At 37.3% G+C, this 19,481-nt stretch overlaps 1 pseudogene; it reads right to left on the bottom strand.

The window, feature by feature from the left end:
- Positions 1 to 10,919: 10,919 nt before the first annotated feature.
- On the bottom strand, positions 10,920 to 11,382 carry LOC136389047 (large ribosomal subunit protein uL23 pseudogene; annotated as a pseudogene).
- Between the last annotated feature and the right edge of the window lie 8,099 nt (positions 11,383 to 19,481).

The following is a 19,481-nucleotide window of genomic DNA, read 5'->3' as shown; positions in this document are numbered from 1 at the left end:
ATGTGATGGAAAGCCTAGCAGATTTTGTGAATCAATAAGTAAAATAAGGGATGAGTATTATAGATCAGACCTGTCCTTTATAATTGTGAATGGCTACTGTTTGTTTTGATGTAAATTGAATTAGTAATTTTTGGTTAAAACTGAAGCAGTTCTTAGGTATGGGAAATAAAATACTTGAAAATAGAACAACAGGTAATCCTATTATTGTCAGGATAATGAAAGAAGCGAATACATTTTTGTTCATTTTGTTTCTTAAAGGGGTATAACGTTTTAATGTTTAATTGTTTAGTTTTGGAGTCAAAGGGTAAGAATATTTTGAAATTTTTTTGAAATACAATAAATAGTTATATAATTGATATATAAATCATGTTGATGTATCTAGTTGTAGCATATCATTAAAAAGAGAATAAAACTGTCTTTAACTTAAAAGATTAATGCTAGTTTAATGATTTTATTTACAGATGGTGATCATTCTTTGAAACATTTGATAGAACCAACTCAAGGACAATAGGTATAAAGACACAATTTCACCCACAAATTTCTGAACACTGTTCATAGTAACAGCCTGATGGTGTTAGGGCTGTTTGATTAACACACCCTGGAAGGGTGTTTGTCTTTAGACCTAAGGAGGCAGTGGCTCATGAGTGTAGATTACCTTTGGGAAAATTCAGTATTCAGGTGTTATTTCTATAGGTAGGACTACAGTGGTCCCTCATCTATCGCAGGGGTTAGGTTCCAGAACCCCCCGCGATAGGCAAAAATCCACAAAGTAGCGACCTTATATTTATTTTATTATTTATATATATTTTTAAGGCTTTATAAACCCTCCCCACACTCTTATAAACCTTTCCCAGACTGTTATTAACCTTTCCCACACTTATTTTGCTTATTTTACCACAAAAATAATTAAAATAATAAATATATAAAATTACCTATATATGGCAAAATCCCACATTATAGCGAAAAATCTGCGATATAAAATTAGATATATACAATTTAAAAATCCGTGATACAGTGAGACTGCGAAAAGTGAACCGTGATATGGTGAGGGACGATTGTACTTCATTATCAACTTCTAGTAGTCATAGCTCTGGCTTTTGATCCACTATCGGAATTATACAGATCTTCGTAGGCTGTGTATACACAGCTTGAATAACATTGGTAACTACAGGTTTTTACATTTTTGGAAGATTGTTTATTTCATCTGTTATATAAATATTTATAATGGCAGAGCAATTAAAATTAAGATAGTTGGTAGAATATTTCAAACTGTTTCTACTTCTTATGTGTCTGTTGTACTTTTGTAAGTTAGTTTGCTAATATTAATGAAATGATGTAAAGGGCTAAAGAATTAATTAGGATGACTATTTGTGTATGATAATGAAAACGTAAAAAATTTTTTATAATAAGTGATTTTCACTCTTAGAATCCTGGTTAAATGTATATGCCATAAATATATAAAGGGTATGAAAATATAATATTTTAACTTTGAAAAAGTTATGCAATTTTTACTATCTCACTTATAAAGAAAGACATAGTTGTTATGAGATTGGCTTGAAACCACTCAGAGAAGGTTCAGGTCTTTCCTTATTTTAAATTTACATAAGTAGGTTTATCAAATATACAATATGGTGGGGGACATCCATGCAATCATTTGAGATTGGTAGTTGTTAATTCTACTACTGATGTTTTTTGTTTAGATGCAAATGCTTCTCAATTTATAAAAATTATTTATTAGTATTACTGATTTTAATGAAATAAGTGAACCTGTGGATGAAGTGGTATTTCATGTTGTCTATGAAATTGGATGGTCCGAGTAACATTGTAGGATGCCTGAAAGGCCAAGAAAATGTTGTGGAAAGAGTTATGTTGGCGGAGACTAGAAGATGGCGAGAGAGTATGCAGATGTTACAACTCCCACCTCCCAGAAGCAAAGTGGATTACAACCTGAGAACAATCATCTTGAAAAACCAACTTTGGGCTAAACTAAGAGGAATCTATAACCAAGGGTCACCAAAGAAACCACACTGAGACTGGTAGGAAGGGCAGAGATGTGGAAAGGGCTGCCCCATTCCCAGGAGTGAGCAGTGACCTGGAGAGACTCTCACAGCAGAGTGGGTTGCCCTGAGAGGTGTGGGTCCTCAGCCCCAGGACTGGAGGCCCAGCCTAGAGCCCCAGAAACTAGAAGAGGTGTAGGGCCAGTATTTAGCTGAGAGAAGAGCCAGGTTACTGTTTGTGAGAGGGAGACAGAACTCTCAGACCCAGACTCTGTCTTAAAGGGACTGCACAGAAAACCTCGTTCACTACCACTTGCCCAGGGTTCTGGGAGTGAGGAGTGCTGAGAGGGCTGGAGTTGCGAGAGGAAAGTGTAATCTCAGAAGCACAAGGAGATATTGTGGGAAACAGCCACCCTACCCCTTGTGCTGCTGAGTCACTCTCCAATCTAAAGTGGCCATTTTTCCTGGGAGAAAAAACACCGGCAAAGGGAAGCAATTACCACGCCCACCAGAGGCTCCCCTATTCCAGTCAGAGCAAAGAGTCACTTAGATGCAGGAAGCACGTCAGGGACACAGATTTTGAGTGCTGAAGTCTGGGATACACTGCCCCCCCATGCTGCTGTGCACCCTCTGAAGGGCAGGAGGACCGGGCTGTGGTGGCGGGGGTGGCACCCAGCCCATGTGCCTGCATAGATGGCTGGCAAGGCAGCCCGTGCGCCTGTGGTGGCCAGTGGGGAGGCCCACATGCCAGGCAGTACTCGTGTCCGAACATGTGGGCAGACCACACCTTGGGAATACAGACGCCAAACCCACTGGCCAAGAGTAGATAAAAGCCAGCCTAGGAGTTCAGCTGATATTTACAGCAGCACCTGGGCCCAGCAGAGGCAGCCACAAATTCTGGATCACCTGTAGCTCCAAGAAGGTTGCTAAGGGCTCCAAGAAGGTTGCTAAGGAGGTCATAGGCAGTGACCTCCCTCCAATGGTCTGTGCCATGTTCTGGCCAAGGAGATCCAGGTCTGGCACATCCAGAAACCAGATATGGAGAACACCAGTTCAGGACCTAACAACCCTTGTTAGAGTGGTATCTTAAGGAAGGGCTACTCACAACTGACCCAACTAAGGCAAAGAAAACACCAACACAAATAGCAAAAAGAGCAATAGCAGCAGACAAGTAGCCCACAGAGGATTACAAACAATAGCTGAAGGCAACCCAAGAAGATCTAGAAACAACACAATTGGAAGCTGGAGGCACACTACACCAACCTTATACTCAGCTAGCTACACAAACAGCACACCTAATGGAGCAGTCTATATCCAGACAAATTGGGAAGACAGAGAAATGCAATCCAAATGAATCAACAAGAAAAATCCCCAGAAAAAGAACTGACTGAGATGGAAATAACCAAGATACTAGATCAAGAGTTTAAAATAATGATTGTTAAGATGCTCAAAGGTCTTAGAGCAACAATGGATGGACATAATGAGCACCTAAATAAAAAGATAGCAAGCATCAGAAAGGACACTAAAATCATGAAAAAGAATCAGACAGAAATGACAAATACAATATCAGAAATGAAGACTACACTAGAGGGAATTAACAGCAGGCTGAAGCAGAGGATCAAATCAGCAATTTAGAGGACAAGATAAATGAAAGCACAGAAGCAGAACAGCAAAAAGAAAAGAGGCTCAAAAAGTCTGAGGAAACTCTAAGAGAGCTCTGTGACAACATAAAGAGAATTGACATCTGCATTATAAGGGTTCCTAAAGGAGAAGAGAAAGAACAAGGGATAGAGAACCTGACTGAAAAAATTATAGCTGAAAATTTCCCTAAATTGATGAAGGAAAAAGTCACCCAAGTTCAAGAAGCACAGAGAGTCTCATTAAAGAGGAACCCAAAGAGACCTACACTAAGACACATCATAATTAAAATACCAAAATTAAGAGATAAAGAATACTATAAGCTGCAAGAGAAAAGCAGTCAATCACCTACAAAGGAACCCCCATAAGGATGACATTCGACTTTTCAACAGAAACGCCTGACACCAGAAGGGAATGGCAAGAAACATTCAAAGTAATGCAAAACAAGTGCCTACAACCAAGACTTTTTTATCTAGCAAAGCTATCATTTAAAATTGAAGGAGAAATAAAAGGATTCCCAGACCAAAAAAAAACTTCAAGGAATTCATTACAACCAAACCAATGCTGCAAGAAATGTTAAGGGACTTGTTGTAAACAGAACAAAGTGGGGAAATATCTAGTAAAGAGGAATGTAGATTTAAAGAATAAAATGATAATAAACAACTACATATCAATAATAACCTTAAATGTAAATAAATTAAGTGCTCCAATCAAAAGACATAGGGTAGCTACATGGAGAAGAAAACAGGACTTGTATATATGCTGTCTTTATGAGACCCACCTCAAAACAAAAGATGCACATAGACTGAAAGTGAAGGTATGAAAAAAAATTTTATGCAAATGGAAATAAAAAAAAGCTGGAGTAGCAATACTTATATCTGACAAAATAGACTTTAAAACAAAGGCCATAGTAAGAGATAAAGAAGGTCATTACATAATGATAAAGAGAGCAATCCAACAGGAAGATATAACCATCATAAATATCAATGTGCCTGATATAGGTGCACCTCAATATATGAAGCAAATTTTGATGGATATAAAGGGTGAGGTTGACAGCAATACTATAATAGTAGGGGATTTTAATACTCCACTAACATCAATGGATAAATCCTTTAGACAGAAAATTAACAAAGAAACAGCAGCCTTAAAGGACACACTAGATCAACTGGATTTAATAAATATCTTCAGAACATTTCACCCTAAAGCAGCAAAATATACATTCTTTTTAAGTGATCATGGTACATTCTCTAGGATAGACCACATGCTAGGACACAAAATGAGTCTCAATAAATTTAAGAAGATTGAAATCATATCAGTATCTTCTCTGATCACAATGGCATAAAACTAGAAATCAACTACAATAGAAAAACTGAAAAACATTCAAATACTTGGAAACTAAACAGCATGTTATTAAATAACAAAAGGGTTAACAATGAGATCAAAAGGAAATAAAAAAATTTCTTGAAACAAATTAAAATGATCATACAACAACTCAAAATTTATGGGACACAGCAAAAGCAGCCCTGAGAGGGAAGTTCATAGCATTACAGTCATACCTTAAATGCAAGAAAAAGCCCAAATAAACAACCCTGCATCTAAAAGAACTAGAAAAATAACAACAAATAAAGGCCAGAGGAAGTAGAAGGAAGGAAATAATAAAGATCAGAGTGGAAATAAATGACATAGAGGCTAAAAAAACAATACAGAAGATCAATGAAACCAAGAGCTGGTTCTTTGGAAACGTAAACAAGATTGATGAACCCTTAACCAGACTCACCAAAAAAAAAAAAAAAAAGAGAGGACTCAAATAAATAAAATTAAAAATGAGAGTGGAGAATTAACAACTGACACAGCAGAAATACAAAGGATTGTAAGAAAATACTATGAAGAACTGTATTCCAAAAAATTAGACAACCTAGGTGAAACAGACAAATTCCTCGAAACATATAATCTTTCAAAAATCAATCTGGAAGAATCCGAAAACCTAAATAGACTGATCACATTAAATGAGATTGAAACAGTTATCAAAAAAACTCCCAACAAATGAAAGTCCTGGGCCAAATGGCTTCACAGGCGAATTTTACCAAATATTCAAAGAAAAACTAACACCTCTCCTTCTCAAGCTATTTCAAAAAATTCAAGAGGAGGGAAGACTTCCAAGCTCCTTTTATGAGGTGAGCATGATCCTCATTTCAAAACTAGGCAAAGACACTACAAAAATAGAAAACTATAGACCATTATCCCTGATGAACTTAGATGCTAAAATTCTCAACAAAATTTTAGCAAACCGGATCCAGCAATACATAAAAAATATCATACATCATGATCAAGTGAGATTTATTCTGGGGTGACAAGGATGGTACAATATTTGCAAAACAATCAATGTGATTCATCACATAAACTAAAGGAAGGATAAAAATCACATGATAATATTAATAGATGCAGAGAAAGCATTTAATAAAATCCAGCACCCATTTGTGATCAAAACTCTCAGCAAAGTGGGAATACAGGGAACATACCTCAATATGATAAAGGCCATCTATGACAAACTCAAAGCCAACATCATACTCAATGGGCAAAAATTAAAAGCAATCCCCTTAAAATCAGGAACAAGGCAGTGCTTTCACCACTCTTATTCAACATAGTTCTGGAAGTCCTAGCCACAGCAATCAGACAAGAAGAAGAAATTAAAGGCATCCAAGTTGGAAAAGAAGAAGTAAAATTTTCATTATTTGCAGATGATATGATACTGTATATAGAAAACCCTAAAGTATCAGTCAAAAAACTACTGGAACTGATAAATGAATTCAGCAAGGTGGCAGAATATAAAATTAATGCACAGAAATCAGAGGCATTTTTATACACCAACAAAGAACTGTCAGAAAGAGAAATTAAGGATACAGTCCCCTTCACTATTGCAACAACAACAAAAAATAAAGTACCTAGGAGTAAATTTAACCAAGGAGATTAAAGACTTGTACTCAGGAAATTATAAAACATTTATAAAAGAAATCAAGGAAGATACAAACAAGTGGAAGCATATACCATGTTCATGGATAGGAAGAATAAACATCATTAAAATGTCTATATTACCCAAGGCAATCTATAAATTCAGTGCAATTCCTATTCAAATACCAATGGCATACTTCAAAGATATAGAACAAATATTCCAAAAATTTATATGGAACCAAAAAAGAACACGAACAGGCTCAGCAATCTTGAAAAAAAAAAAGGATATATTGAGTGGTATCACATTTCCTGATATTAAGTTATACTACAAGTCCATTGTACTCAAACAGCTTGGTACTGGCATAAGAACAGGCATATAGATCAATGGAACAGAACAGAGAACCCGGAAATAAACCCACACCTTTACGGACAATTGATATTTGACAAAAGAGGAAAGAGCATACAATGGAGTAAAAACAGTCTCTTTAACAAATGGTGTTGGGAAAATTGGACAGGTACTTTGCAAAAAAAAAATGAAACTAGACCACCAACTTACAGCATTCACAAAAATAAAGTCAAAATGGATAAAAGACTTAAATGTAAGTTTTGAAACCATAATCATCTTGGAAAAAATCACAGGCAGTAAACTCTCCAATATCTCTTGTAGCAACATTTTTGCTGATTTAACTCCACTGGCAAGTGAGATAAAGGACAGAACAAACAAATGGGACTATATTAAACTAAAAAGCTTTTCCACAGCAAAAGACACAGTGAACAAAATAAAAAGACAACCCACATAATGGGAGAACATATTCACCAGTACATCTGATAAGGTGTTAATAACCAAAATTTTTAAAGAACTTCTAAAACTCAACACCAGGAAAGTAAACAACCCAATTAAAAAATGAGCAAAAGAACTGAATAGACACTTCTCCAAAGAGGACATACAGATGGCCAATATGTATATGAAAAAATGTTCAATGTCATTAGTTATCAAAGAAATGCAAATTAAAATCACAATGAGATACCACCTCACACCTGTCAGAATGGTGCTCATTCACAAAACAACACACAATAAATGCTGGTGAGGGTGTGGAGAAAAGGGAACCCTCCTGTACTGCTGGTGGGAATGCAGACTGGTGCAGCTACTGTGGAGAATTGTATGGGGTTTCCTCAAAAAATTAAAAATTAAACTGCCTTTTGAACCACCTATACCACTTTTAGAAATATATCCTAAGAATATCAAATCACTGATTCAAAAGAAGAAATGCACCTCCATGTTTATTGCAGCATTGTTTACAATAGCCAAGATCTAGAAACAGCCCAAGTGTCCATCAGTGTACGAGTGGATTAAAAAGTGATTGTATATATACATATATACACACTGGAATACTACACAGCCATGAAAAAGAAGGAAATCTTACCTTTTGCAACAACATGAATGGACCTGGAAACTATTATGCTAAGTGAAATAAGCCGGGCAGAGAAAGAAAAATATCATAAGACCACACTCATTCGAGGAATCTAATGAACAATATGAACTGAGGAACAGAGCAGAGGCAGAGGTGGGATCAAAGGGACCAGACTTACAGGGATTGGGAACCTTTTTGGCTGAGAGAGCCATGAATGCCACATATTTTAAAATGTAATTCCATGAGAGCCATACAATGACCCATGTACGTTATGCATTATCCAATAAATATTTGGTGTTGTCCTGGAAGACAGCTGTGATTGGCTCCAGCCACCCACAACCATGAACATGAGTGGTAGGAAATGAATGGATTGTAATACATGAGAATGTTTTATATTTTAACATTTTTTTATGATTTATTTTTTCTGTTTTTTCTTTTACAGAGACAGAGAGAGAGAGTCAGAGAGAGGGATAGACAGGGACAGACAGGCAGGAACAGAGAGATGAGAAGCATCAATCATTAGTTTTTCATTGCGCGTTGCGACACCTTAGTTGTTCATTGATTGCTTTCTCATATGTGCCTTGACCACAGGCCTTCAGCAGACTGAGTAACCCCTTGCTTGAGCCAGCGACCATGGGCTCAAGCTGGTGAGCTTTTTGCTCAAACCAGATGAGCCCGTGCTCAAGCTGGCGACCTCGGAGTCTCAAACCTGGGTCTTCCGCATCCCAGTCCGACGCTTTACCCACTGCACCACCGCCTGATCAGGCAACATTTTTTTTTTTATTAAAGATTTGTCTGCGAGCCAGATGCAGCCATCGAAAGAGCCACATCTGGTTCGCAAGTCATAGGTTCCCGATCCCTGGGCCAGAGGGAAAATGATCAGAAGGAAAGGGGATAAGAGGATGGGATCAGAGAAGAGAAAGAGAATAGTGAAATTATATATACATAACACAGCGTTATAGAGAGCAGGACAGCAAATCCTGGAGGGAATGAGTGAAGGCATTGGTGGAAGGCAGCAAGAAGGGTGTCGAGGGGAACATGGTGGTGGGGAGGAGATATATTCGGTGGGACACTTGAATCTGTGTAAACACAATAAATTAAGATCAATAAAAATTGGCCCTGGCCGGTTGGCTCAGTGGTAGAGCGTCGGCCTGGCATGCAGCAGTCCCAGGTTCGATTCCCAGCCAGGGCACACAGGAGAAGCGCCCATCTGCTTCTCCACCCCTCCCCTTCTCCTTTCTCTCTGTCTCTCTCTTCCCCTCCCGCAGCCGAGGCTCCACTAGAGCAAAGTTGGCCCCGGGCGCTGAGGATGGCTCTGTGGCCTCTACCTCAGGTGCTAGAATGGCTCTGGTTGCAGCAGAGCGACGCCCCAGATGGGTAGAGCATTGCCCCCTGGTGGGCGTACCGGGTGGATCCCAGTCGGGCGCATGCAGGAGTCTGTCTGACTGTCTCCCCGTTTCCAGCTTCGGAAAAATACGGAAAAATGAAAAAAAAAAAAAAGATCAATAAAAATTAAAATATATATAGTATTTGCCAGATCCCTGAAAGTATAAAACTAAGTTTTTCCACTTTTGTAATCAATAAATACTAATAATTTAACTTAAATGTTAATGTGCACAAATATAATAGTAAAATAAATTTTTGCTCAGGTTGAGTTGAGTATATAGCCTGAAAATTATAAAAAGCAGTAGACAAATCCTCCTATAATGGTAAATACTGCTCCTATTGAAAAGACATAGTAAAAATGGGCTACTACATAGTATGTATCATGAAGGACAATGTCTAAGGATGAATTAGCTACAATTCCTGTTAAACCTCCTACTGTAAATAAGAAAACCTAAGGCTTATACTATGGCTGGAGATCATTTAATATTGCTACAACGGTGAGCTGGTTGCTAGTAAACTAAATACTTTTACTCCTGTGGAGATAGCTGTAATTACAGTAGAGTTGATATAAAATAAACATCTATTCCTACTGTGAATATGGGGTGATGCATACAATTGAAACCAATAAATAGATTTGTGGCTCAGACTATTCCTATGTACCAAAAAGGTGCTTTTATTCCTGAATAATATGTAATATTATGTAAAATTATTGAATATGGGTAAAACAAAGCCATAAACTTCTGGGTGGCCAAAGAATCAGAATAAATCTTACTAAAAAAAATGCATCACCTCCTCCTGCAGGATCAAAGAAAGTGCTATTTACTTGTGGTCTGTTGTCACAGGGATGTGAAGTATAGCATCAGGAGTATAGTCAATAATATTGTAATAACTGTCTGGTGTCAGATGGGTACTAGATTTATTAAGGTGATCACTTTATAAGTCATGAAAATGTCTAATCATTGTGTGATACACCAGACACTAATATAATATTGTATGTCAACTTTAGTTGAAAGAGTTTTTGATTCAATAATAAATAGACAGGTACTGCACAGCTCCAGCCGATTGTTGCCAAGCAGAAGAGGGACATAGTGTTGCCACATTCTTTGATCCCCCCTCCCCCGCACAGGGGAAACTAGAAATCTAGATTTTCTGTGAAGGTCTTCCAATTTTCTAAACGTTGCAAATATACTGGTCAATAGATCATCTTTGTTTAAAAAAGGATTGTGAACTATTAATAATATAGTAATTCTGGCTGCTAAAACTGGGAGTGACATTAGTAATAGCGCAGGCAAAATTAGATCCAATTAAACAAATAGCGGTGTTTGGTGCTGAAATATAGCTGAAGGTTTTATATTAATAATTTTTGTTGTGGGGCTAGCATGTTTGGTCTTTATTATGTTGAGATAGCCAATTCTTTTAATTTTTTTATTATGGATAAATGTTGAATTGTGTCAAATGCTTTCTGTGGCTATTGAGGTTTGTTTTTTTTTTTACAGTAAAAAACTTTCATATTTAGAATTAGCTGGCTAGACTCAGTTTAAATGACCCCAATTTTGTTGGCAATATCTAAAACATCATAGTTGGTAGCCAGTTGAACATATACCCTTTTCTCTCCTTAAGGCCTTATTATGGTGTTGACCTCGGCCACGTCAATGTCATAAAACTTCTTTACTGCCTGTTTAATTTGGTGTTTGTTGGCCTTGACATCCACAATGAACACACGTGTATTATTTTCTGTCTTCTTTTTGGTTGACCTGGTTGTCAAAGGGAACTTGATGATGGCATAGTAGTCAAGCTTGTTTCTCCTGGGGGTGCTCTTCTGAGGATAATTGGGCTGCCTTCAGAGTCACAGTATCTTGGGTTGTGGAAAGGTGGATGGGGTGCAGGTCATTTTTCGTGGCTATGGATGCCTTTCAGCACTACTTTCTTTGCCTTCAGAGCCTTTGCTTTGGCTTAGCTTCTGGGAGGGCAGAGGCTTCCTTCTTTGCTTTTGGCATCATCTTCGTGAAAAGCTAGATGATTATTTTCTTTCGTTCTATTAATGTAATATATATTACAATGATTTGCATGCGTTGAACTGTCTTTGCATCCCAGATAGAAATCCCACTTGATAATGGTCAATGATCCTTTAAAATGCTGCTGAATTTGATTTGCTAGTATCTTATTGAGAATTTTTGCATCTATATTTATCAAGATTATTGTTCTATAGTTTTCTTTTCTGATTGTGTCCTATTCTGGGTTTGACATCTGGGTGATGTTGACCTCATAAAATGAGTTTAGGGGTGATCCCTCCTCTTTAATTTTTTTTATGAGATTGAAAAGGATTGACATTAATTCTTCAACTGGTAAAATTCACCTGCGAAGCCACCTGGTCCTAGATTTTTCTTCATTGGGAGATTTGGATTACTGAATCAATCTCCTTACTAGTAATCGGTCAATTTAGACTTTGTTTCTTCCTGATTTAGTCTTGGCAGTTTGTATGTTTCTAAGAATTTTTACATTTCTTCTAGGTTGTCCAATTTGTTGGCATATATTTGGTCAGAGTAGCCTATGATTTGTTGTATTTCTTTGGTATTGATTGTAATGTCTCCTTTTTTATTTATAATTTGTTGATTTTTATCTTTTTATGTTTTTTGATGGTTAATTTAGCTAAAGGTTTGTCAAGCTGTTTATCTTTTCAAAGAATCCATTCTAGTTTGGTTAATTTTTCCTTTTGTGTTCCTGATCTCTTATTCATTTACTTCTGTTCTAATCTTTATTATTTCCTTCTAAACTTGAGTTCGGTTTGTTTTTCTTTTTCTAGTAAGTGTAGAGTTATGTTGTTTACTTGAGATCTTTCTTGCTTCTTAATGTAGGCATTTATTTCAATAAGCTTCTCTTAGAACTACTTTTGCTACATTTCATAAATTTTGGTATATGTGTTTCCATTTGCATTTGTCTTAAGATACTTTTTTAATTTCCCCTTTAATATTTTCTTTGATTCATTTGTTGTTTAGAAGAACAATGTTTAATTTCCATGTATTCATGATGAATTTTCTAGTGTTTTTTTTTTTGTGTGTGTGTGTTTTTTTTTGTGAGAGAGACAAAGAGAAACAGATAGGGACAGACAGACAGGGAGGGAGAGAGATAAGAAGCATCAATTCTTCATTGCAGCATCTTAGTTGTTTATTGAGTGCTTTCTCATATGTGCCTTGACTGGGGTGGGGCGACAGCAGAGAAGGGACTCCTTGCTCAAACCAGTGACCTTGAGCTCAAGTCAACAACCTTTGGGCTGAGGACCATGATCCCACGCTCAAGCTGGTGACCCTGTGCTCAAGCTGTTGAGCCCGTGCTCAAGCTGGCGACCTTGGAGTTTCAAACCTTGGTCCTCTGTGTCCCAGTCTGATGCTCTATCCACTATACCACCACCTGGTCAAGCAAGTTCTGTTAGTTTTTGCTTTATGTATTTAGATGCTCTGATGTCATAAATACCTATATTTACAATTGTATTTTCTTGATGTACTGACCCCTTTATTACTATATAATAACCTTTATCACTTTTTATCATTTTAAAGTGTATTTTGTCTGATATAAGAATAGCTATCCCTGCCCCCCTTTTTATTACCATTTTATTACCATTCTACCTCTTCACTGTCAGTTTTATGAACGTCTTCAAGGCTAAAGTGAGTCTCTAGTTGGCAGCATATCATTGGATTTTTTTTTTAAATGGCCCTGGCTGGTTGGCTCAGGCATGTGGATGTCCCAGGTTCAATTCCCAGTCAGGGTACACAGGAAAAGTACCCATCTGCTGCTTCTCTACCACTCCCCTTCTCACTTCTCTCCCTCTCCCCCTCCTGCAGTCATGGTTTGATTGGAGTGGAATAGACCCAAGCAATGAGGATGGCTCCATGGGCCTATCCTCAGACCCTAAGAGGAGCTCTGTTGCAACACTGAAGATGGGCAGAGCATCTCCCCCTAGTGGGCTTGCCAGGTGGATCCCAGTTGGGGCACATGTGAAAATCTGTCTCTCTGCCTCCCCTCCTCTTGCTGAATTTAAAAAATACATCCAGCTATTTTATGTATTTTCATTGAGAACTTAATCTGTTAGAGTTTAAAGTAATTACTGAAAGTAAGAACTAGTTATTGCCATTTTGTTTATTTATTTCTTGTTTTGTAAATCATTGTTTCTTGTTTCTTATCCTGCTGTCTTTGTGTGTGTGTATGTGTGTTGATGTCTTATGTCAGTATGCTTTGACTTCTTTATCATGTTCTTTTGTGTAATTATTATAAGCTTTTCCCTTGTGGTTACCATGAGGTTTACATAAAATAAAATTATAGAATCCTATTTTAAATTAATAACTACAATTCATGAGCTTTATATTTTTACCTCTCCTCCCCCTTACATTTTATACAATTTATAAATTTTTTATATTGTGTAACTAGTAACAGATGACTGCAGTTATGGTTATTTTTACTATGTTTTAAAATTTTTAAACTAGAGTTGTAAGTTAATTTTGCACCCCTTTTATTGTATTACAGACTCCAGCTCTCACACTGGGGAACAAATTTTTTTTCATTTTCTGTTGCATGAGGTTTTAGAACTGTTTCTAAATATTTCTGCATCACTGATTCCAAATGTGAAATTTGTTTTTTGGGTGCATGCTCTAGTTTTTATGCAATTTTAATTTTTTTGTTACAGTTAATGGCATGCATTGGTTTTTAAATTGAAGTTAAAGGGCAATGACTCTTGGATTAAACATAACCACAAGGCAATTAATGTTTTACAAACATCACTCTTACATAATTGTAGTTGTTTCTAAATGTAAAAAATTATTATCTGATAAAAACACCCTCTTATTTTGTTTTAAGATTGAATCATGGCTTCTTCGAGTAGGCGTAAATGTAAGAATAGTCCTGACATTTTCTGTTATATATGTGGCTGTTACACACTTCAATGTCAAAGGCGCAATATTTTATCATTTGTGACATGTGCATATATTGCCTATTTTCAAGTTTCCTTTGGCGATCAAAACAAGAATTGGGCTCCTCATATTGTGTTTCATAGTTGTCAGGAAATGCTTCGTGACTGGACAAAAGGAAAACGCAAAGGAATGCCTTTTGGTATTCCCATGGTTTGGCGTGAACCTAAGGACCACAGCAGTGAACTGTTATTTCTATCTGATCCATACAAAGGGCATCAGCAAGAAAAAACGGCATATGATCTCACGTCCTAATATTCCTTCAGCAATACGACCTATCCCACACTCTGAGACACTCCCTGTTCGTTTTCAATGGTTTTATTTCTTCTAAGGACAAAGAAAGTGAACATGGTAATCAAGTGTATTTTGATAAGATGCATGAGGAAATGGTTGTAGAATCTGAAGGGTATTCTTCTGATGCCAAGCAGTCATTAACCAATCAGCAGTTTAGCCAACCCGAATTGAATGACTTAGTGAGAATGACATAAAAATTGTCCTCGACTTTCTGAAGTATGAGGAACATAACTGGATCATTTGTATGGATCTTAAAATGGTAAATTTCCTGCTAGGACAACAGAGAGGTTTCACGAAGTATTCTTGCTTTCTGTGTTTGTGGGACAGCCAAGCTCGGGAGAAACACTGAACACAGAAGGAGTGGCCAAAACGTAAAACTCTGGAAGTAGGGATGCAAAATATTGTGAATGAACCTGTAGTTAATCAAGACAGGATCATTTCCCCCCCACTTCACATCAAACTTGGCTTAATGAAGCAGTTTGTTCAGGCTTTGAATAGAGAAAGTGAATGCTTTCAACATATTATTTCTGCTTTTCCTGCCTTGTGTTACGAGAAGATAAAAGCAGGTGTATTCGATGGACTTCAAATTCAAACCCTCATACATGATGAAGAATTTGCCAGGAAGATGAATAAGGAGGAGAAAGCAGCATGGCAGTCTTTTGTGGCAGTTACAAAGAACTTCCTTGGCAACAAAAAAGCAGAAAACTATGAACTTCTGTTTCAAAGGATGCTGTTGGCTTTCCACGATATTGAATGTAACATGAGCATAAGATTCATTTCCTGAAAAGTCACCTTGATAAGTTTCCCAAAAATCTTGGAGCTGTTAGTGATGAACAGACTATTGCTGGAGCATCAAATGAGATTGTCCTCAACAAGTACACAAACGCAAGAGGTGCAAACGCTAATTTTTGCCTGAATAGAATTTAAGTAAGTTTTGTGCAAATTTTATGATTAAAATAAGTGTTTTAATATGTTCTATTTCAAAATTGTAGACAAATTCTGATGCAATCATATCTTTTAGTGTATTAGTGTGTTTACTGCATTATATAAATTATAGTTTTACAAAGATGATGCCCAAGAAGACATTCTACTTCATTATGTTAAACTAAATGTTAAAAATTTTACAAGATGAAAACCTAAAATCTTGAATTGCAAAAAAACTGTAGCTTACAGAGAAAAACTAATGTCAGATTTGAGATCAGCACACTCAAGTTAGGTAAGAACAAGTGCTTTTGTGGATGCAACAAAAATTTTGTTCCCCGGTATTATAATATATTTACCATTTTCAGTGAGTTTTATATTGCCACCTATGTTTTTATGTTAATTAGCATACTTTTATTTCCAGTCAAAGAATTCCTTTTAGCATTTCTTGTAAGGCAGTTCTAGTGGTGATAAATTCCCTCAGGCTGTGTTTGCTCAGGAAAGTGTTCATGACTTCTTCATTTTTTCACTAAGTATAGTCATCTTGGTTGACATTTGTTTTTGTTTTTCAATGTTTTATATAGGTCACCATATTCTCTTCTGGACTAAAAAGTTTCTGTTGAGAAACTTTTATATTCTTAAGGGAATTCTCTTGTATATATCTTCTGTCTTTTATCATAGTGCTTTAACATTCTTTTTGCCTTTGGCTTTTGACAATTTCATTATGCTGTGTCCCAGTGTACGACCTATTTGGGGTCCTTTGGGCCTCTTGGATCTGGATGTCTTTCTCTCCCCAGGACACTTTTCAGTTATTATTTCTTTAAGTGCACTTTCTGTCCCTTTCTCTTTCTTTTCTTCTGGAATTCCCATAATGCATACTGCTTATTTTCATTGTGTTCCATAAGTTCCATGGGTTTCTTTGCTCTTTTTCTTTTTGCTCCTCTGACTGGCTAATTTCAATTGTCCTACATTCCAGGCTACTGAGTTTTTCTTCTGTATGGTCAAGTCTGGTTTGGAAGTGTTCTATTGAATTCCTCAGTTCAGTTACTGTATTTTTCAGCTCTATAATTTCTGGGGTTTTTTTTTCCCCCAATGGTTTCTATTTCTTTGTTGGACTTCTTGTTATATGTTGTTTTCCTAATTTTAGTTTTCTGTATGTTCTTTTAGTTCACTAAACCTTAAGAGGATTATTATGAATCCTTTGGCAGTTCTTACTAGATCTCCATTTCTTTAAGATCAGTTATTAGAGCTTTATCAGTTTCCTTTGGTAGTGTCATATATACCTAATTTTTCACTATCTTTGATTCCTTATGTTGATATCTGTGAATTTGAGTATGTGATCTCCTCTTCCAAACTTTGCAGGTTCTTTTTGGCAGAGGCAGTTTTTCATCAGTCAGCTTAGTCTGTGTTTCTGGATATGTCTGCTTATAAAATCCTTGAGCAAGTGGAGCCTGCTATTAGTCCATTTTGGGGTGAGGCAACTGTTTGAACTCTGATGTTGGAGGTGGGTATGTGTGTGCCACTGGCTAAGAACAGCTGGACAAAACTGCTGGCTTGATTTCCTGCCCAAGCGAGGCTATAGGATGGGCTATAGGATGGGCTTGACAGTTACCTGTATTCTCTGATTAGGCTTACTAAACATTTGGGACTGGGTATACTACTCCAGTAGGTGGAGCTGTGAATTATCTTCCTTGCCTGGCCTGGGCAGCAAGATAAGACCCAGAGACTTCGTGGGTTCAATTAAGTTGTGCTTCGGGGCCTAAATTACACAAGAGTGTGCATTAAATATCCTGGTCAGGTGGGGCCACCAGTTTTGCTCTGAAGACATGAAAAGCTGTGGGCTGTGCTTTCTAAGTTCCAAAACTGTAAGCAAGGCTGTTGGATAGACTACACAGTTTCCCATGTGCTCTGGTTCCCTGGTCAGGCAGGCTGAAGGCTGTATTCAGCAATAAAAGGACTATGAATTAGTTTCTCTGCCCACACACAGCAGGGAAAAGCAGCTCAAAGACCACTAATGCTCTGTTTGTAGTTTTGACTCAAGCCAACCTGTGTCCCAAGTTGCCTGGCCAAATAGGGTTTCTGGCTTTGCTCACAGAGGGGCAATCAGTTCTGTCTGTGTTCCTCTCAGCTGCAGAGCGGCTGGGTTACAAAGCTTCCAGGTGTTTTCACCGGCCCAGCTGGAGGCCATCTTCTGCAGTGGGTGAGGTTATATGTCTGGTTCCTGCCTGTGCAGGACTGTTTTAGGTAACTCCCACATTTTTCCCCAAACAGGCTTTCTGGTTGGGCGGGGCCAGGATCCACATCTGCAGTGGGTGGCACTATGGCTCAGCTCTTCTTCCTGGGTGTAGATCTGGTAGAATTCCTTATTTGGGGGAGACAAGTTAGACCTACACCCTGCCAAATTCCCCTGTCAGGCTTTGCCACCAACCTGGCTCTGCAGATGAGCAAGCCATTGTTTGGGATTTACTACTTGTTTTTCAGGTAGGAACTTGGTCTGTCAGGACCAAAGTACTGGTTCTTAGAAGCCTCTCCCCACTTCTCTGTCTCAATTGACTCCCAATGGTTGAGCCCCATATATTCCCCTGTGATCCCCATGGGGTAAAACCAGAGTAGGGGCTCCCATGAAAGAACCCACAGTGCTGGGTGGGGGCACTGAATGTCACCCCTGAGCTCTCTTCCCACTGGAGGAACCATAAGCCCAGGGGATACCATTCAGAGTGGTGCTGCACCAGCCAGAAGGGGCAGTGCAAGCAGCGTGTAGTTGCTCCTCTCATCCTTCTGAGGCCATCTGTCTTGGTCTCTGTGGTGGAGGGGATGCCTCATCCTTTCTTCTTTGTTCCAGGATTCTCTTAGTGATGCTTAGGCCATTAGTAGTTGTTAGTTGTTCTGGGGAGGAGGAGCAAAGTCAGGAATGACCTGTGTTGCCCTCTTGGTGATGTCACTTCCTTTTTGTTATTTCTTAAATAATCATTCAAGTAAAACCTCTGAAAGTGGCGGGAGGCCTCCTAATAATGCAATAGTGAGAATAAATATACCAATTAAGATGTTTTATTTCATATATAGGAAAAGTATTGTGGTATGTGGATTATATATAATTGTAGCAAGTGTTATGATATAAATTTTATAAATTTATATAGAAAAATTATAAATTATTATAGCTGTTATTCAACCTATGTGAGAATTGATGAATAAGCTATCCTTTTTTTGTAGCTAAATTTGATTGAGCCCTCCCCATTCTCCTATTATAATAAAATAGCTGTTATCAGTAGCCAATTTTGACTAAGAAATTTGATATATAATTGATAGTGGTACAAGTTTCTGTCATGTTGTTTAAATTAAGCTAGATGTTAGTGGAATACCTTGTGTAACTTTGGATATTCAAAGGTAGAATGGGAAAAGTCCAAGTTTTATGATGAGGGCAATTGTCATAAAAATTTTTGTAATTGTTCACTGGCCAGGACATATTAGATTAATAATAATAGCCATTATTAAAAGTATAGATCTGGTGGCTTGTATAAAATAATATACTGCTCAAAAAAAATTAGGGGATATTTAAAAATAAATATGAAACTATAAAATATCCCCTAGTTTTTGTGAGCAGTATATTTAGTGAATGCTTCCATACTTATAGGTTGAATTATTAAGCATAGAATAATAGCTAATATATTTATTGCAAAGCTGCTTCAGATTATTAATCACTGTGAGCTTAATATAACAATCATATTTCCTGAAATGATAGTAAAAATAAGATTTATTTGTACAGGAAGATAATCCAATATTTTTGGGATATGGGCCTGACAGCTTATTTAATTGACCTTACTATAGAGTAAGGTATAATGTGATACCACAGATTTAAAACAAATTTTAGTAGTAGGTTCAATCCCTATAATTCTAGAAATAAGAGGAGGCCCTAGCCGGGTAACTGA

The sequence above is a fragment of the Saccopteryx leptura genome, chromosome 1 (genome assembly GCF_036850995.1).
Source record: "Saccopteryx leptura isolate mSacLep1 chromosome 1, mSacLep1_pri_phased_curated, whole genome shotgun sequence".
NCBI lineage: Eukaryota > Metazoa > Chordata > Mammalia > Chiroptera > Emballonuridae > Saccopteryx > Saccopteryx leptura.
This window is presented reverse-complemented; position numbering and strand designations above follow the sequence as displayed.